Here is a 6,999-nt window from a genome sequence, read left to right on the forward strand (position 1 = left end):
TATTTAAAAAGGAAACTAGGAAGGAGAAGTCAGAATAAAGAGGATAAGGGGGAAGTGGGAGACCGGATACAGTGTGGAAGCATCTAGAGAAAAAGACATGGTTGGCTCTTGGGGGAGGACACATGAGTGAGCTATTACTCAGTTACTACTGGAGGAGTTGGAAGAAAGTCATGTCTTGTTTGTTTATTTTTTCCTTGCATTGAGAGAGACTCAAGTGCTTTACATCCTTTATGGAATGAACCACTATAAGAAGAGATGATAAAGGTATGGGAGAGAGAATGGAATCAGTATTGGAGGAAGGCTATAATCGGTTGACACATCTCCAAGATGGGGAGGGGTTAGAAGCCAATGCTCCGGAAGAGGACTCATTTTCACAGGGCAGAAGAGGACTCTACACTGAGGCTGGGAGGAGAGAGACAAGGGGGGGTGCAGATGCTAGCACTGCCATCAACTCTCTTCTCTCTCAGTAGTATTTTTTTTAATATTATTTATTTGAGAGAATGAGAGTAAGAAGGAGGGGCAGAGAAGGGAGAGAATCCTAAGCAAACTCCCCACTGAGCACAGAGCCCGATGGGGAGCTTGATCTCTACACACAACCTGAGCCAACTTCAAGACTCAGATGCTTCCCTGACTGAGGCACCGCAGCCACCCTCTCAGTAACATTTTGTAACCTAAACCAGAATCTCATTGGCATTTAGCAAGGCTGAAGGAAACTGAGTCCATTTGGACAACGTGACCATGACAGTGCCTCCCTTTACAAAGAGTCCGATCCAGCCAGGCTTTTTCTTTTGCCTATTTCTCTTATCTGGGTTTTTATGACTGAATACAAATTCTTTATCTGCTTACTTGCTAAGTACCTACTCCCCTCTTGACTCTTTTCCCTTGAGGTTATATTGCCCCTGGGACATACCATCAAGCCAATGCATCTGAAGTCTTTGAAATCAAATCTACCCACAGTACTGTGTTTAAAAAACAAAAAAAAACAACAACAAAAAAACAAAAAACAAAAAACCCCCACAAACCTGCCCGGGGGGGGGGGGGGGGGGTGCCTGGGTGGCTCAGTCCGTTAAACAGCTGCTTTCAGCTGAGGTCGTAACCCAGCTGGGATCCTGGGATTGAGTCCCACATCAAGCTCTCAGTTCAGCAGGGAGTCTGCAGCTCCCTCTCCTCCCCCTGCTCCTCCCCTGCCCCCTCTCCCTGCTTCTGCTATCTCTCTCTCTCTCCCCCCTTCTCTCTCTCAGATAAATAAAATCTTTTTTTTTTTTTTTTTTTTTTTTTTAATGCCAAAACAGATGCTTTGTTCTGTGCCTGTGTCAGGATGCAGTTTTAGAGTGAAGGAAAATCAGCTCTGGGAGAGCCTCCGGGGAACCTCGATGTCTGACAGAAAAAGGGAACTTCAGTTTCATCCTATCTCCTATGTTTAGGACTTTAGCTTTTATTATGTTACTGCTACCCAATCTAGAAAAGGAGAGAAAAATAAACCCACGCCATTCTGGGAATAAGTGATGTCATTTCAATTTTACAAGAAAGGGAGAGCAAGGTGGCAGAGGGGAAGGAAACTATCTGCTGGAAGAACAGTATGATTAAGGTTCAGAATTAAGGTTCAGTTAGCAAAATCCTCCTACAGCAGACGCTGAAATGGCAAGGCAGGGAAGGCATAATTTGGGCTGTACACAAGCACATGGCCAGCGTCAGGAAGCCAACACTCAGCTCACTGCATCTGTGTCTCCTGTCTAGTCTAACTGTGCGAATCAAACATAAGCAAATGGGGGACACCTGGGTGACTCGGTGGTTGAGCAACTGCCTTTGGCTCAGGTCATGATCCCGGGGTCCTGGGATCGAGTCCAGCATCAGGCTAAGTCTCTGCCTCTCTCTCTCTCTCTGTATCTCTTATGAATAAATAAATAAATTCTTAAAAACAAAAATCCAAAAGTTAGCAAATGGTTGCTGGGAGGTCAAAATCTCAATACAGCCATGAACCTCAGGTACTTGAGAAGGCAGTGGGTTACCCCAGTGGTTAGTCCATAGTCACAAAGGCAACGAGCAAAGACAAGTTTCTCTTCTCTGGAGGGGTGAACACAGAGCTGCAAAAGGAGAGTAATTGCTACATTAATAAATAAAAGGGAAACAAATTGAAGGATTTTTCTTTAAAACTGATGTGTGGGATTTTCTTTGTTGCTGCAGACTGTATTATTTCTGGGTCCTTGAGCTTATCTCTGGATTGAAGGCAGGGTAGAGTGGTAAGGTCAGTTCCATGGACTACAGGCAAATTTCCTCATCTGCAGTATGGGATAATGCATCTTTTTACAGACAGTGTGAGGGTCCACGGAGCTAAGCGAAGGTCTTGGTATAGAGAGGACATTTAAAAAGACACTTCTTCCTTTCATAAACCATGACAAAGCATTTACAGTTTTGCTACTTCACTAGAAAAAATTAGGAAATAAAAGGTGAAAGAGAAAAAGATTGGGAAGAAAATAACTTGGGGAGATTAGAAAAAAACAATGTAAGTAATTCTAATTTTTTAATGTCTTTGATAAGAGTGTGTTTTTGTTGTTTGTTTTGTTTTTGTGTTTGTTTTCTAATATATCTGGGATTCTGAAAATAGAGATGAGGTTGCCATTTCCTGAAATGTCAATCTTCATGTTTAGTTGCTCCTAGCTTCTAAATCCCCCCAAATTTATGACCATTTCTTTGAATTTTCCCTTCATTTCCTGCATACCTTTGAGAGCTGTTTACTGGCTTGTGACCTTGAGAAGTTCTTCAGAGTAGTCTTTAGAAAAAGCTTGCACTGGGTGCCTTGTGTTGTGTGTCTTAGTCCCACTCTTCTTCCTCCTCCTCTCAAGAACCCCTCAGATCAGTAACACTACCCACATTTTACAAAAGAGGAAGCTTGACCTTGGGAGTAGATTTTGGAGGTACCTTGCCTGGCTTTTAATCTCAGTCCCCTATTTACTATCTGTGTGATTTTGAGCACACTGCTTGACCTCTCTGTACCTCTGATTTCTCATCTGTAAAGTGAGAATATCTGTATTCATTTCATATGATTATTGTAAAGCTGAAAAGGGAACATGTTTGTTAAGTACTTTTCACAGTGACCTTGCACTATGGGATTTAGAATAAATATTATTGTTATTGTTATTGAAGAGTTAAGTAAAGCACATCAAGTAAGCAGCAGTGCATCCTATAAAAGGCAAGCCGGCCTGTCTCCAGAATTAGGAGCTCTCCACCATTAGGCTGTACACATATTGTGTGTTGTGTCATTTTATGAATTCAATTGAACCAGTCTTTGGAAGGAAATTATTCAGCTTAACCATGATCAGAAAATTCATTTGATAAGTTTAGAGGTGTCAGAATATTGTAAATATTTTATTCGTCCTATAAGTGAAGTTGAAGGATGGATATATATGGTTTGCAAATAAAATAAAATAAAAATGCAAACATAGTGATTTAACATGAGTGTCTCAAATAATGAAAATTACAAAAAAAAAAAAAAAAAAGTGTCCTTCCTTGCAAGGGTAATGAACGATTTACAAGAGAAGTCAATACAATCTGCAGTTCATTAAAATCTTAGCAATAAGTTCCCTGTGGTAAAAAGGAACTTATTAGGGCTTGAACACAACATAGGTGAGGTGTGATGATGGACAGCTCCAGGAGGTGTTGTGTTGGGGAGAGAGGAGCATTTAAAGGTAAAAAGAAACATTTAAAGGTAAAAAGAAAAAAAAAAAATAAATAAAGGTAAAAAGAAAGCTACCTCTTTCTGTGCTTCTGAATGGAAGATGAAAGAGTCCTTTCCGAGCAGAGACTGGCCAACATCCCCTTGTAAAGGCAGATGCTTCAAGGATGTCCTACTTGGCACGGGGATTACAGAATGGACTCATGCTTCTCTGAATTTTTTGGAACCAAGAGTTTTCAGACATTTGAGAACCTAGATGAAGGTCTTGCTGATACTGGAATACTTCCTTCTTATCTTGCTATTCTCCTCTCCTTACTCTTTCTAAGGATTCAGAGTCTGAGCTTGAGTCCCAAGGCTGTTTAATCATGTGATACTAGGAAAATCACTTCACTTTAATGGGAAGGGAAGGGCAAAATGGGAGCCCAGAGGAAAAGCAAGTTTCTCTTTCTCTCTGACAATATCATAAAAAGGATCATTTCCCTAAGGTTCTTGACAGCTGTGTAGGAGCTTGTTTAAGAGGAGGAGACAAAGGAATTATAAATGAAAAGGAATAATAACCTGTGGGAGTGTGGCTGCAGAAAATAGGCAGGCTCACAGCACATGGGTTCATTATCCTTCTTTGAAAGGTAGGGGCCCAGTGGTGCTTGGTCCTTGGGAATTTGGAGGTTTTCAGATTTTTGAAAGATAGTAGGAAACAAATTTTTTATATTACATGATACACTTGGTTGCTCTGGATAATGCCACATAATCAAACCAGTATTTCAGCAATAAAACAGATGCTTATTTCTACAAAGTGGGGTAAAAAAAAAAAAAAAGACTATAATTAGCTTTTTAACAGTTCAATTGGTTGAATTCATCTAAATTTAACTGTTCTCCTGTTAAGAGTTTTTCCTATAAGCAGTGCTTCCTCAGGTCATATCCTTTGTGTCATAATTAAATTACTCTCTTACCTTTGGGCATTGGCCTCTCCCCAACTCCCTGCATTGCTCTACAATTTTCCTTAAGAACTTGGAAAGCAAATACCAAATTATGTTGTAGAGAGTAAGTGGACAAGCACATGCACCAGGAATTAACATACATATGGGTTCTCAAAATGTAACTGTTGCATTTTTTGTGACCCAGAGACTGTGTTGTGTAGTGTCCAGCTAACAATTTCCTTTAAAGTCTAGCATTCAAATGGGAGTTCTTTGTCCCTTCTGGACACCACCCCACCCCCTTCATACACAAGCCTGGTTACCAGGTGCCTGGTTTTTTTGTAACCATCTAAGTGATAAATATGCCTGATTTATATAAAGAGAGTTAGAACATTTTGAAACTTTTGCATTGTTTCATTTCATGGATTAGAACAAGAAAGGATAGGTTTAGAGTTTTTGTACTGAACAATGTGGGTTCACATTACTAGACTATCACAGTAGTTCTCCAACTTGTATGTTTTTCAGGATCATCTAGAGATCCTCATTTCCAGAGTTTCTGGTGCAGAAGGTCTGGGGAGGCCCCTGAGAATTTGCCTTTCTAGCAAGTTCCCAGGAAATACTGATGCTGCTGAGAACCACCAGGTTGCAGCATCCTGAGAGGCTGGTCAGCCAGTAGGGCAGTGAAGGAAACCAAGACACATAGCTGCTGGGTTCACCAAAGGACAGGACAAGGGATACATCGGAACATCCATCAGATAATAGGATAAGGGAGCAAAGCAACTGAGAAAATCAGAAATGTGCCTTGGATGATTCAAAATCACAAGGTTAGAAGCAGATGGCTTTGGCATAAGGGGTCAGCAAGGCTTTTGAGGGTGCTGTACATGGAAGGAGGCAGAAAAGGTACCATTGAAGCACCATTATGACTTCTGGATGATAGCAGTATGGGGAGGCAACAAGAGAAAGGATGAAGAGATTAAACTCCAACACCAAACAGCCCTTGGTTCAAATCCAGGGTTTCCAAATTACCCAAGTGGTTTGAGTTTTTGTAAATGAGCTAATCTCTCTGATACTCAGTTACTTTATCTGTAAAATAAGTGCAACTGCACTAGCCTCATAGACATTAAATAAACTATGCCAGACACCTAGCACCTTGTTATTAAAGAAATAAAGTATCAAAATACCTATATTGGCCATAATCAGAGTCAGCTAATGATCATCAGAAATCTGGAGTCCCAGATCACATTTGATCTGTGTTTGTATCCAAATAGAATTTACAGTGATTAGCTTAAGGTGATGAATTTGAAGGATAGGAGTGAATTATAAACTGCAAAGGAGCCAAAATCCCTCACCCTCAATTACTGGGTGAGATGAGAAATGGTTGAACCAGAACAAAAAGTTATCACTAACTTTATGACCTAACAGCCTAGAAAAATGTTTAAGAATATACATCATGATCAAAGATCTATTCCCACACTCTAGACTATGTGATTCCAAAGATAACAAAAGCAACAACAAGAATAATAATAACAATAATAAGAATGGATATTTATTGAATTCATTCTAAACTTTGATGTGTGTGCATGTTGTATGCATTTGTTAGCCTTCCATGGAACTTTATTATCACAATTCCAGTTCACTTTGGGAGAAACTGAGACTGAGACAAGTCATGATCCATGTAAGTAAAGCTCCACCAGCACGAACATCAACATTCTGGAGCCAACCCTTGATTCTCCTGTACCATGTCCTGTTGATGCTTGTTCACCAGTATCTCTTGCTTCATTCACCAGCTTTGTAGGGATTCCAGTCCTTTTTATATAGCAGTCCGGTTGACTGGTTCACAACGCCGTCACCAGGTTCCCTGACCTTTCCATTTGTTCAGGGCATATTGCTTTTTTCTAAATTCATTCTTGATAAGGAACCTCTGAGGACCAACTCTGCACAACCAAATGTTGTCATCCTTGTCTCTATTCCATATCCAGTCATGGAGGGTGTGAAGCAATACAGTATCACCCAGCCTTCTGGAGGGAGTCGAGGTGATCACTAACCTCCTGGCTCAGAGGACTAACTTTCAGAGCAGGAATTACCTGCCAATATTCTATCATTAATCCAGGTTGCAAAGGGAGCACTAGCCCAGGTCACCGACATAGACTGACTGCCTTGCTTTAAGAGAGAGGAAAGTGGACAACCAAACATTCTGGATAGTAATCACCTCCTAATTCAATCTCTAACTTTCTGGCTGATGTAGTTCCTCATTATTTCTCTGGTTATGGCCTTTTGCCTCTCAATCTCCTGCTCTCACCACCACCCCCAGCTTCAGAAGTCGCTCTACACTCTGTCCCTCGAATCCCAGTGAGAATGAGTAATGCTCCGGTACAGAAAATGAGCAAACGGGAGGATTCAGTAACTAAGACA

Source organism: Canis aureus, chromosome 2 (genome assembly GCF_053574225.1).
Source record: "Canis aureus isolate CA01 chromosome 2, VMU_Caureus_v.1.0, whole genome shotgun sequence".
In the NCBI taxonomy this organism is placed as follows: Eukaryota; Metazoa; Chordata; class Mammalia; order Carnivora; family Canidae; genus Canis; species Canis aureus.